Source organism: Marmota flaviventris, chromosome 1 (genome assembly GCF_047511675.1).
Source record: "Marmota flaviventris isolate mMarFla1 chromosome 1, mMarFla1.hap1, whole genome shotgun sequence".
Lineage (NCBI taxonomy): Eukaryota > Metazoa > Chordata > Mammalia > Rodentia > Sciuridae > Marmota > Marmota flaviventris.
In genome coordinates, this window is record NC_092498.1 from 17,305,105 (window position 1) to 17,319,256 (window position 14,152).

The window sequence follows — 14,152 nt, forward strand, 5'->3', positions numbered from 1 at the left end:
TTCTGATTGATTTTAACAAACATGCATCACTCCTGTAACAGAGAAAAATGTAAAGTTTCATATATTAAAAAAAAAAAAAAAAACAGGAGAGAATTGTTTTGTTCATAGAATTAAAAGAAATGGTTGCGCCCAAGGCCAGACAGTGGAGTGTAGAAGTTAGTTTCAGGCTCTCTGGAAAGCAAAACTATTTGTTCTTCAGATTTTTTAGTGAAAGAATCTGGTAAGCTTTGCTGATTCTCTCTTCTTCTTTCCTCTCTTCAGACCCCCACTCTTCTGGGTTATCTTCCTAATGATTTCCACTGTCCACTTAGTCAGATCCGGAGGCCATCTTTTCCTCTTCTTTTGCTATTTATTCTTCTCTGCTAGTTCCATAAGATAGTGCTGAGTGGGAAATTCCAAAGGACAGGAAGTAATGGCTACTTGAGTTTCCTCCCCAACTAATTCCCCAAGTAGAGTCCAGATGCAACTGAGATAATAGACTTTTTCCACTACATTTTCTGCACGTTTCCCCAAGATCTCCCTTTTTCTGCTGGGCCTTCCTTTTACTCAGGGAGATCCATAACCTATGGAAAAGCGGAAGCAGGTGCAGAGCACAGGCCTCTGATTGGAGCATCTCCCCTTTATTCTATAACCCTACCTTCCCCGTGGTAACCTCCTTCTATTTTTTGAGCATCTGGGGGAGCCAGGAACCTGCCTGTATGACACTGACTGTACATTACACTTTTGCATTTCAGTTTTAAAGATATTTTTAAAAATTCATTTGATCATTGGGATACTTATTAGCTTTGAAGTTGTGTTATGGTAAAATTCAGAATCCTGTGAAAATTTGCTTCAAAGGGTGAAGTAGGTAAGATTTGTCATGGGACACCACAGGGTCTTCTATGGTTCTGAGAATGGAGCAGGAGGCCAGGCTTTCTGCTGCCTAGGGACTTAGCTAATGTTTGGCCTTGCTGACTGCTAGAACCCAAGTGGACTTTTACATTTAGACACGGAGGTAATATGCATCCATGCTCTACCATGCATCTCACAATGTGATCAATATAACAACTTAATAGCTATGTTAGGTAGCAAATTGTATTATCCTCATTCTATAGATGAGAACACTGAGAACAAGAAATGGTAGAAAACTTGCTTCCAACATACTATACATAAAGCCAGAATTAAATTCCAGGGCTATTTGCTTTGAAGACAGCATTTAAGGCATTGAACTCCATGTAAAAATAAACTCAAGTGTTTTCCTATGTGTGTATGTGAGTGTGTGTGTGTGTGTGTGTGTGTGATTTATATATTTTAATCAAATCATACTATGTAAACGTTTTAAGAAACAGTGGAATGGGACTAACTTAGAACTCAATTTTGAGCATTTCAAATGTGTGACTCTTTGGTGTTAGAGGTTTGCAGTTCAAGTGTTATTACAAGAAAAAAAAATTCAAAGAGACACCCAGTTAAAAATAAATTCTTGCACAGCCAAAGAATTTGGAAAATCTTTTAGAATAGTTATTTGCAGTGTTCGGTTTGAAATAGGCTTATCAGGATGGGTCATGTGTGCATCTACCGTGGAGGATGGCTCCTGTGTTCTTCTGCAAGCCAACGCCACACGGCTCAGCATTCAGTACACTTACGTAAGGGCACAATACATTAAGGATTCACTCACAATTTAAAATTATATCTCTGTTGCTTTTAAAATTTATGCTTAGAGATGAATTATTCATGTCTGCGTAGGTGTAGGAAGTCTTACGACTCAGCATTTTTTGTACAGTAAAAGGTCACTTCAGAAGTAAAGCAAATATTAACTGCTGGTTTGTGGCTGGAGTGTGCGGGGCACAAGGGGCCATTGCAGAAGTAGATTCAGGGATGAGGCTGAGAGTTTGGAGGCAGGTTGTGATACAGTACATGGTCCAGGTGTATTGGGTGGGAAAAAAGAGGGAGGGAATTCATCCATTTTTTAAACATCAATATAGTTTTAAAAAAATAAGCATAATCTGACCTTAAGGATAAAATTAGTTCAATAAATACAAAAGTCCCATTTTTCTTAACATACTATGACTTTCAGAAGGAGAAGAGGAAACTCGGGTTCAAATATCCAAAACAGAGATATAGAATTCATAGAGATTTCTAAGCCAGCTTGGAATTCTGGAAAGTGACAAATTAACAGTCCTCTCATTCTTCCATTTTGTATCTTTTTTTAAAAAAATAAATACTTATAAAATTGGAACAAAAGGTGTTAGCGCTTTTCGTGCCTCTTTTTACTAGCTGTGTGTGTGCATTTGCTAGCATTGCCATGACAAAGTGCCACAGACGTGGTTGCTTCAATGACAGAAGAGTGCTTTCTCTTGGTTCTGGAGGCTGGAGTGTCCAGGTTGGTTCCTGCCCCTCTCTCCTTGGCTGCCTGCCATGTGTTTTCATTCCTCCACATACGTCTGTCCAAACTCCTTCTTCTTATGAGGACTCCCATCTTATTTCATTAGGACCTACCCAAATGATCCCATTGTAATTTAGTTCCCTTACTAAACACCTTATCTCCACACAGAGCCCCGAATTCTGATACCCAGGGGCCAGGACTTCATCCTCTCAGCTCAGCCCATAACAGCATCATCCCAAGTACATTTGGCAGAACTTTGGTTATTTTCCTTTTTGTGTCAAATTGTTTGAAGGTTGAACTTTATGTATAGCACTTGATTTTGGAAGTTTATTTTTTTTTTAATTGAAGGTTACAAGGGGAACTAAAGGAAATCAACCTTTAATTTAGAGCAGATTTTAAGTATCAATTAGATGAGATACTGCAAAGTTGTTAATCTCTACCCCAAATTTATTTTCTGTAAAATAAGGTGGGTGAATAATTATGTACCTTAAATTTTAATTTCAATCTGAATTCCTAAGGTGTTATCATAAGGAAAGCAACTGCAGAAACGCATACAGACTCTACATAGAAAAAGAAAGAATCTCACTTGTCTTTGTGAATAAAAAATTTACTTGCAAATTGACTCTCTACCGAAGGAGGAAAAAAAATCTTTAGATTGTTATTAATGGGTTTACTGCATTCAGGGAGAAAAAAGAAACATTTCAATATTTACTGCAGTACTGTAATAATAACTGATTTTATCTTCTGACATAGAATGAGGAGAACATCAATAACAGAAGTCTAGATGTTTATTTTGAATGTTTCAAAAATGTGTTTGTATAGGATTGCTTGGCTAAGGTGGTAATGAACTCTGAGGTGTATTTCATGAGAGGCTCAGCTTAATTATACCAATTCAATTGAGTTTTCCTGGCCTGTTGGAACACCCTAGAACACTTACATGAAATGAAAAGAGAGTACATTTTTAAAGGCAAGAAAAAAAGAAACCCTTGTTGATGCTACATTTAATTAGTCTCTAGAAATCTCATCACATTTTATGTCAGAAAAATGAATTCAAAAAATGAATTCAGCAAATTCCCAAGTTATGGCTAAGATAATTTGACTAAAATGAAAATGCTGGTTGGAAGAATTACAAATGGAACAAAAAGATTAAAACTTCATGTAACAAAGTCCTGTAGTTTACTTTTATTTTATTTTTTATTTATGGCTCTCAGGAGAGATGGCTTCTGTCCTCTAATTGGGACATAAGTATATGTCTTGGGCTGATACTGTTGTGTTGTACAGCAAAGTAAAGAATTGAATATATTTCCTGAAGGAAAGTTTCTTGACTTCGAATTCTTAATACTGGGCCCTTGGTAGAGATTCCATCTGCCTTCATGTGGCAGGTGAGAGGAGAGAAAGAATTGGGACAAGCAAATATACCCCAAATGATGGTCACATTCTATTATGATATTTCCAAAAAGATCATTCCAGTTTTCCCTTTTCATTCTTTTCCTATTAATATTGTTAGAAAAAAAAATTAACTAGTTATATTAGTCAGTTTTCCATTACTATATGCATCTGTTTCTTCCTCGACCACGGTGACTTTTTAGTTTACCTCTGAAAATACATTCCAAGGAACTTTTTGTCCCCCGGGTTTACTATCAAGTTTTACAACAGTTTATCTTTGTTGATTAGTAATCCCATTAATGAAATTGTATGACTTTTACAAGTTGCATTCTAGAAAAATATTTTTATTCTGTCGATTATTATGGAGTCAAGAAGAATGATTCTAAAAATAAGAGCAGTTTTAAAATCTCTCAGTCGTCTAGTCAGGGAGTAGAGGAGGGGACTGAGAAGTTTTCACCCAATTGGTTAATTTCACTGAGTCAGGCAGGAGAGCCGGAGGACTCTCCATTCTTTCTTTTTGGATTTCCGATGAGGAAACATGGGCTGGTAGGATGCATCTGTGAGACCAGTGGGGGACTTGGGTTTCCACCAGCTGTAGGTTCCTGAAGTGTGTTGTGATGCTGGTTCTCTCTCCAGATCCCTGGGTACCCCCCTACTGAGCAGTCAGGATCTTGGCAAGCACTTGCCAACCTGAAGAAAAGAAATGAGTCCAAAAAGTGTTAGTTACCAAGTAGTTAAGAAAAAAAAACAAATTTTCAAATAGTGTTTTATCTGACACACAGATTTTAGGAAAGTATATGAACCCATTTATGAAATATTTTACGTAGAAAGCTAAAAATAAGGAAATGTTTTTTAGGTAATGCTATTTATCACTAGGTTAATGCTTACTTTTATTCTTCTTCATAGAGAATAAAACATGGAATCTTCAGAGCAAGTCTGTTTCTAGGAATGTACATCTCCTCTCACAAAAATTTCAGAGTAGCTTTTCAATGGAAACACATATGATAGTTCATGCATTCCATCCTTTCCCAACCTTCTTGGCCTGTATTATAATTTCCCACCTCTTAAGATACTTGTATTAGTCAGTTTTCCATTACTATAACAAAGTTCCTGAGGCAGGCTTACTTTATAAATAAAATAGGCTTATTTAGCTCACAGTTTGGGAGGCTAAAAGTCTAAACAGCATTGCCAAGGCTTTGGCAAGGACCCTGTTGCCTGTCTCACCTTGTGAAAGGTGACGATGGTGGGAGAATATGTGGGAGTGAGAGACCACATCACCAAACAGGAAGCCAGACAGCATTTGGGGCCCTACAGTTTCTTCCAAACTCAGCAAGGACCTCCCTCTATACCATACATTCTAATATCCAACCCCCCAACATATTGACACTGGGGAATAAGACCCTGACACACCCACATTTGGGGAGTGAGCAACATCCAAACTATAGCAATGTCCATATTCATCTTCATTCCATTATTGCTTAGTGCATTTTGGCTATTTGCTTTGTTGGTTATTTTTATTTTATAAACCATTATAAATTCTTGATTTCTTTCTATTTACAGATGAAGTAAGTGTTGTCATTTAAAAATTACAATCACGTCTTTTTCTGGTAAAAAAAAAAATTGCTTTAGGGTTACACATAGACTCCACCTCTCAGCTCCTCAAAGGCTTGGTGCAGAATTGAGCCAGGGGTTGCAAGCTGAATTTCTGGGCTCTTCCTGGCATGTGTACAGGGCCACACATGTTTCCTTCTGTAAAGTGACAGTTTTTAAACCACAGAAATCACAACACTTCCTCCCCACATCTTTCCAGTACAGATAACCAACTTGTCATTTGCAAACAAAAACATGATAATAAAACAGTTTGTGATTGTAAACCTATGCAAGGATTTTTAGCACTTTAAATAGCAAATAGGTGTAAGATCTCACTTGGATAAATAGAAATTGGAACCTGAAGTAGAAAATGTCTGTCTGTCTTTCTAAAGCCACTGTGTTGGCTTGAGTGACATCATCCTTCCATGTCTCATTGGCTCAACTACAACGGCTCCTACCCCAATGGAGATAGTGGTGGATGGTCCTCCCTTCAATCAGAGCAGCGAAGGAATTCTCTGCCCCATTACCAGCTACAAGCTAAAATGAACTTATATTAGCATTTTTATATAAAATGTTTAGTCATTTTGAATAGCCAGGAAACCTCCATCCCATGGATTCACTTCTTAACACGGAAGTGATTTTGGCCTGATAGTCTGATGTGACAGAAGACAGGGCCTGAATTTTTTACCTGTTTCTATTCCAACTGCTCTCAACAGTTCTTCTCCCAACAATCTGAGTTTGCAGAATTCTACTACAAAAATGCATGTTCCCTCCACCTTGAATTTCCACCCGTTCTCATTTCCTGTGTATTTGCTTCCTCTTTGCCTTTCCTTATGACATTTATCTAACTTTTTCTCTTTGTAAGCATGAGTGGGACTTTAAAGACATTTTTTTTTTTCTTAAAGGTTTGTCATTACCAATTGCCAATCCAGCAAGTAGCAGGGCAGGAGACTCCACTTTCGTGAGCTCTGGATTTTCAGATGGTATCTCATCCCAGGCCTGTGTGTAGACCAGCGGCAAGCCAAAGAATCAGCTCACACTATGATGCCTGAGCATTGAGATTCTTGTCTGGTGGGTAGTTTTCGTACCAGGAGTTGACTTTCCCTTTGAATCAAATTCTGCGGGGTGGTCCCCATTGTACCCCCGATTCACAGAGCATAACACACATGAGTAGATATGATGAAGAATGCAGTCAGTTGTCATGAAAAAGCAACTTTTCTTCTTGCAATGTTAGGCGGTTCTTAAACAGTCATTTGACACGAGTTGAAAACCTCACATTTAACAGAGGTTGCAGGAGATCTACAGATGGCTAGAATGGGCATCCTGCCCTGGAAGAGCTCAAGAATGTGATGGGAGGAGTGGCCATCACATTGGCATTTAAAACAGAATGGAGTGTGAAGGAATTTTAGGTGCAGAGGCCCACTTAGTCAAGGTGCAAGATGATAGAAGCCGTGTGTGTGTGTGTGTGTGTGTGTGTGTGTGTGTGTGTGTGAGAGAGAGAGAGGGGGGGGGCGGGGGAGGGAAGGAGCAAAGAAGCATTAGTATTTGGAAGATATTTGGAGGAGAGTGAATTACCAGGGAGAGAAAGAAGGAGCGACTGGAAGCTTGGGAAAGTTGGGAAACCAGAAGTGTTTTGAACTGAAATCCAAGAGAACAGGGCTTCTGGGAAAAGAGAGGGAACAAACAGTGGGAAAAGAGAAGGTGAGGACTTTGAGCCCTTGGCAGTCAGCTGTTCAGTGACTTAAAAAGAAATCCCACCGGGGGAGCTGCAGTTTTAGCCACATGGACGTCTGGGTGGGCGTGGCCGCACAGGGAAGCGTGGGATTGGCTGACTGGGTCAGTAGCAGTGATGACATTCACTGCCACAAAAAGAAGCAGGAGGTCAGGAAGAATGTGAAACGTGGATCCAGGTTGTTGGCCTCTCAGCCTCTAAAGCAAAAACGATGAAACTGCTGTTCCTGGTGAGCTCTCTGCAGTGCCACCAAGGAGAGTCGGGGCCTGGTCTTCTCCTTTGCTTCCCCTTGATAGACCAGGGACATGAAACTGGGCGGAGACGACAGTCTGTAATAGCTGCACAGTGACTTCACTCTGTACCGTATTCATCTATCGCACATTTCAAAGGCCTAGAGATTTGTTATAAATTTCCATGAAAGCATGAAATTGTTAATGACAGTGTGTGCAAAATAAATTTTGTCTCAGCCAATGTCATAAAAGTTCCTTGATATTTGATAAGTAGAGTCTATTTTTAATCCTTTGGCTCATAAATCAGATAACAATGTGTCTCACTTTTGTGCTTAAAGTGTATACTTTTTGCTCATTAGTCTCAGGGACTTAAAACCCGATACCCAACAAATACTGAATTAGATGGGGTCTAAATTTTTTTTTCCCAACTTTGTAACACTTTCATGAATCACAGGAAGGTCTGGAAGTATAGCTGTCCCAAATGATTTGTGAGCCGTGACAGCAAATTGTCATGTCACAACGGAAGTCCTAGAGACTGAGCACCTGTTCAACTGCTATCGAAAAGAATTAACAACCTTTAAAAACTTCTTCAGGAAAACATGTTGGGCACTGGGATCGCAGGACTAGTCATTGCCAATGTGATTTTGGTCTATTCTTATTAAGATTCAAAAACTTCTGTACAGTTCCTTTTAGATTCCTGAGGCATTGTTCTCTTCTCCAGGCAGAAGTCAACTGAATTATGAGTGTTCTGTCTGACTTTGGCAGGTGTCAAAAATTCATTTTAAATCTCTGTTCAGAAGCCTTGACTCAGTTTGGTTTTGTTGTAAAGAGGTCTTCCTGCATATGTTTTGAATAGGTTGTCACTGACAATTCAAAAATGTCCCAAGGTAAATGTCAGCAATTTTTAGGAAGTTGCTAAAGGAAGCCATTGATTATAATTTTATTTAAATTAGGCCCAGCTTGACAGCTGATCTGAGGATAGGGTGGTAGATGTTTCATAACAATTTAATTGGAGAACATATAGTAGTGAAACAGATTATTTACCTTTTTTTGCTAGGGACATCTACTATCTGTTTGTTCTTTATTCTTTCATTTTCATATGCATGAATTCCAGTAGAGATAAAATGCAAGAAAGTGGGAAGATAATCCAGCATGGATGCACATCCTGATCCAGAGATCAGACAGGACAGAAATGCACAGCTAATTTGGAGTTTCCTCTGGGGTTCACAAAGAGAAAAGCCACAGGGAAGCAGCTCAGAGAAGCTCCAACACCAAACCATGCTAAAGCCTCAGGGCCACGTTCAGTCCCAGAGGAATTCAACTTCTGTGTTTCATTTACTTTTTTGTTCATAAATATTATTGTAAAGGACATGGGCCTATTCTAGGTGGTGGAATCCCAAAGAGGAGGAGGAGAGAGTCTTTCATACTGGACACTTACACTCACAATTAATATTTAAACATGAGGCCAGTGCAAAGGAATTTCACTAAAGATTAGTTAGAAACACACTTGATTGTATCTAGATTATGATCAGGTAGAATCTCATATTGGCATTACTGAGAAGAACTTAAAGCAGTTTATTATTGTCATTTAATTAGGCCTGAAGGGAGACAGGCAGAGTTGTGAAGCTTTTTCTGCCTCACAAAACAAAACAACAAAAACAGCTCTCTCTCTCTTTCTCTGTAGGCAACAAATGCCTGGTAAGATTATGGCCCTTCACAAAAATCCATGCATCTCTATAGTGAATGTTATAAGGGCCACATCTTAAATTGAACCATCTAAGAAATGTTTTTTTTTTCTAAATATTTTTTAAGCTGGGACACAATGCCTTATTTTTTTAATGATATACTTTTATGCGGTGCTGAGGATTGAACCCAGCGCCTCACCTGTGCTAGGCAGGTGCTCTGCTGCTGAGCCACAACCCCAACCCCTAAGAGGTGTTAATGAAAACATTAAACAGGATATTTACAAGGCAGAAAAATGTAGAATAATTGTATAACTTTGAAAGTCTTCTCGGCAACACAAATTAGGGATTTTATTCTTCATATCTTTAAGTCAAATATTGCAAACATGCCCCCATCTCCAACAGCATTCTTATTAACGATAGGCGGTTAATTACTCTGAATTCTGTCTCCTGCCCATGTTGACACTCTCAGTATGCCAAGCCTTGCTTTCTGTTCATCAAAACTACAACTCTGGGTTCCACTATGATGTATTATTTAGGACTGAGTAAGAAAAGTAAGACTTGTAGAAACTGGCATATCATTGAGGTGCTAATTATAATAACGACAATCATACGTTATTTCTGAACATTTGATATTTACCAGAAATGTGCTAACAGCCTTATGTGCATCTTCTTATCTAGTACTCACTCCAGTTCTATCATCAGTCTCATTTTCAGATCAGAAAATGGGCTTAAAGCAGGTAGCTTTAGAGTTCTCAAGATCAAGTGTAAATCCATGGAATTCAGATTGTGCCTAAGATTTCTTTTACTTCTTGCTTTCCTCACTGAGCTCTGTTGTCTTAATCAATCATTGACACCACACACATGATCAATCTTTGATGACAGTCATTGTCACCACACGATCTCTTCTCATTGAAAAAACCAATGAGACCTCTCCCAGGTGATTGGTGTTTTCAGCAAGAAGAGATCCTGTGGTGTCAGTGGCATTAAAGCGATCTTGGGACACCAAAGCACCTAGCTCATCTGCTTCCTCTGTAGGATGAATACTCCAGGCAGGAGTTTGGGTGAGAGGAGTCTTGTGTGAGGCTGAGAGAAACTGTGTACTAAAGAAATTAATTTGAGGAGGAAGAGATCTCAGAGCATAAGGGAAGACTTGACTCTAATGGGCTGAAATTTTACATAGGGACAATAAAAAGAAAAAAAGAACCCAGAGCTTATTGCAATGGCATCTCTGGAAAAGCAGAAGCAGGGGGAGCAGGGGGAGCAGGGGGAGCAGGGGGGAGCAAGAGTCAGGTGCAGATTTAATGTCAGTGAGTGTTCGAGGGCTTGTCACAATGGCATGGCAGTCCACCTCCCTTCCAACACCTCTGGGTGACAGGTGTGCAAAATGTGATTAGGGGAAGCTGTGTTTGAGGGTGTTGTGAGCCCATGTGAGTGACTGAAGGAGAGGAGATCTTAATATGGTTCTCAAGAAAGTGGTCACGGGGAACAATTGAGAGTCAGGAAGTTCCACTCTGCATGAGGAGCAGAGCCATAATGTTGCCCAGGAAATTAGTGAGAAGGCAACAGGTTGTGGTCACTACCCAATATGAAGGAGAGTTCACAGATTGATGAATTCCTTAGAGGAAACCTGAGTGGTCCCATGGAGGTCAGGTTTAGAACCCTTGAAGTAGTGCCTGGGTCAGTATGGGATATCGTGTGTTAGCTATTCGCAGGGAGGCAAGGTTATATTTGCTCACATTGTTAAGTCACTTCTGTGCTTTACTAACTTCCTTGGCAAAGTGTAATTTTAGAAAACTAATGGCAGTTCTCTTCCCCAGACTCCAAGGGAAAACATTGTCATCCTCCACCTTCAGCCAGCCATTAATGGGGAACAAATGCATTTTGACATAAGGGGACAAAATTGCATTCCTTGGATTTCATTTAATCTTGGTACACTTTCTTTCTTTCTCCTTCAAGCTGTCTGCTTTCATGTTATTAGTTGGCTTTGTAAAATACCAGGTGGGAGAAGATCCAGGCATATGAAATGTCACGACATCAGCCAAGCTTGACTGTTTCCCCCGGAACCTTGTGAGAAATGAAATGTCTAGGGAGGGTTCTGGATACATTCTAAACTTCTTCCAATATTGGACAGCAGCAGATGCTAGTATTAGGTGAGCCTTATCCAGGAGAGAATTTTTCAGAATAATTACTAAAATGATATCAGTTAATATTCATTGAGCACTTACAACATGGCAGCACTTTTTCAAAGCAGATTGCATGTACTGACTCATTTAATTCTCACTGTGACCCTGTGAGGTGCATGCTGTTATCTGCATCTTACTTACGAGGAAGTGAAAGAATGGAGTTTTCTGATTGACCAGTGATTACAAGAACTTCACTTCAAATCCAGCCAATCTGATTTGGAGTCAAGTTCTTTATCGATTTGTGGTATTGCCTCATTTATCTATGGTTTACAGCAGGTGAAGAAAAATCCAAAGGGGTTTCCATCACAGACTTTACGGTCCAAAGCCCTAAAATTTAGTGTTGTCAGGGCTCAACTGTGGCAAAGTTTGATAGGAAGCAAAACATTAGTTGACTTACAATACGGGGTTTAAGAAAGTTGCTAGTGGTGGGAAAACTGGATGTGTAAGTTGTTGAGAGAAGATGGGAGATTGGGTGGGTGAGGATATTATGTGGTGGCTAGTCTGTCTGGCTTAGCTGGTCATTCTGGAGATGAAGTGAAATAGTGCATGGATTAATTTTGGATCTATAAAGTTCTATTCAAATGATAGCTCCTATTGTCTGTCCATGGTGTGACCCCTGGAAGTCAGGAACTTTGGTGGGAACCCAGTGATTCAGGAAGAAGCACTGTTTAGGTTGGCATCAAAGGGCATCAATGAGAACCTGGGAGATGGACAAGGAGCAGACACTGATGGATTTTGAAAAAAGTGGTACAATTGGTGAGCTCAACAGGGGAGCTCATGATGTGGGGAGCAGGGACTGGCTCCTTCTCTGAATTCTTTTTCCTACTTGGCATCTGGGCTATAATAAGGTCCTAGTTTTGGTGCCTCCTTCCCACTGAAGAAGACTAGAGCTCTCTGCCATTAGGTCCACTGTTATCTCAAAAGAAGGTTAAGGAGAGCTCATTCAACTCCTGCACCCCCAGACCCCATTACAGGGTATGAAGGACCATCATGTTTCATGGTTCTACCTTTCTTCTTAACTGTTATGTTCATAGCAAAGTATTTGCTAATTGCAACCTTTATAGATCACTTAGGTGAACCTGTAAATTAAAGAAAGATTAGACCCCCTTAATTTGGGGATAAGTGTTTGGTATGACCATCATGTGGTCATCTATTAAATGCTTAAATTCTTTCCTAACTTTGTACAGCTAATTCTCTTTGCTGTAATCCTTATTTTTACTCTTATCCAGAGTTATCATTTATTTACAAATTGACATACTTTTCAAATGACATGTTATTTCACTAAATATGATGATCCTCAATGCAAAATAATCCCCAAGTCCCACCACATAGAGATAACCACTTGGAACATCTTGTTGAAGATTGCTCCAAACACTTCTCTTACATATACAGACTCCTAAATTCTATAATTTGCATGCAGGAGCTTATGCTGTGTATAATTTCCCAGGACTCTTTTTTCACTTTGCAATATGTTATGGGCAGACTTTCTTCTAAACTCATTTCCCTTCCACACATCTATAATATCTGCCTTATGCTCTCTTATTATAATTACTGTGGGTACTTAGCCATCCCCTTGTCTATTGTTTATTGATGAAAAAGAGTCTTAGAACCAACAGAGATCTTCAGACTCTGCTAGCTCAGATGTTAAGGCTTTGCTGTCACATCCATAGGTTTTTTGGTATCTAACCATTGACTTGGAGCTCCTCAGAGGAGCACTGGGTAGTAGAGAGAGCATGAAGCTGACATGTGGGGAGAAGAAGTCCCTGTTCCAAGCTCTGTCACTTAGCAACTATGTGACCTTAAAATCACTTTACCTTTCTGAACCTCAGTTTGCTGATCTGAAAAATGATATGGGGATGCTTGATGCTTGAGGTCAATGCTACCAAATACTATTCTGTCAAACTAGATCTCTCATCACCTCTTAAATGCTCATGTGAGCTTTATTCCTCAGACCTCTTCAGTGTCCATTGCAAGGTCGATACAAAGTTGTGAATGATGGACTGATGCAGCCACTGAATCCATCATCTCAGCCTTCCCCCAGGACTGCCCAACACTGAGGTTTCATATTGATTTTAACCCAGCGAATCTCAGGCCTTTTAACCTGCCTGCTGTCTCACTTTAGAAGGTGCAGTTATATCTACATTTTAAAACGTCTTAAGTGTGTGAGTGTGAAAGATAGGGAGAGAGCTATATATGGATATGTGAATATACATACATATATTCTACCTCTATATCTATGTATATCTAGATATGTATATTATTTTTATATTAGTACAATTGAAATCTAGGAAGGAATTTCTATTATTTGCCCTGAAATGAGATTTTTAGATAAGAGAATGAGATTAATTTTTTTCACTCCCTCTTCCAGAGTTGCAGTGAGATTAAATGGGTATGGGTTCATGGGTCTCTGTGTCTTTGAGGTGGGTCGAGAGCAGTGTCCTGAGGTCTAAAGTGGCTTCTTCCTTCCAGCCATTGTTTTCATTCCTTCCCTCCCTCCTTCCCATCCTTCAATTCTTCCATTTTCCTTCCTTCCTTCCCTTTCTTCTCTTATTTGCCTTCCTTTTCTTCCCCTACAGAAGTGAATTGAAGAGTAATGCTATTCTCTCTAGTATGGTCAGTGGTGACTTTTATCACTGTTTCATATAAAAATGAGCAGCGATCCTCTTTGCTCAACTGCTGAAATATAAATATGAGGTGGTCTCTGCGGACAAGCCAGGACTGTGTTATATTCATGTGTTAAAGAAACCTGTAGATCCACAGGGGAGGTAACAAAAACTAAGCTATTTCACTCAACTTGTGCCTGATATGAAACTTCTTTGAAAATGTCATTTAAGAAAACATCCAAGAAATCTAGTTACCAACTTTCTGAGGGTGAACAGGAAGCTGAAGGAAGTTTGGTGCTGTCCCCTTTGTTGAATATGTGTCCTGAACCAGCTTGGGTTAAATGCCTTCCAGATGAATTACATACTTCATTCTCTGCCTAA

The 14,152-nt window shown here is 39.5% G+C and overlaps 1 protein-coding gene across 2 annotated transcripts in view; it reads left to right on the top strand.

Moving 5' to 3' along the window:
- The window catches only part of Dgki (diacylglycerol kinase iota), a 408,417-nt gene that overhangs the window by 289,460 nt on the left and 104,805 nt on the right, over positions 1-14,152 (top strand). The window lies entirely within an intron of this gene.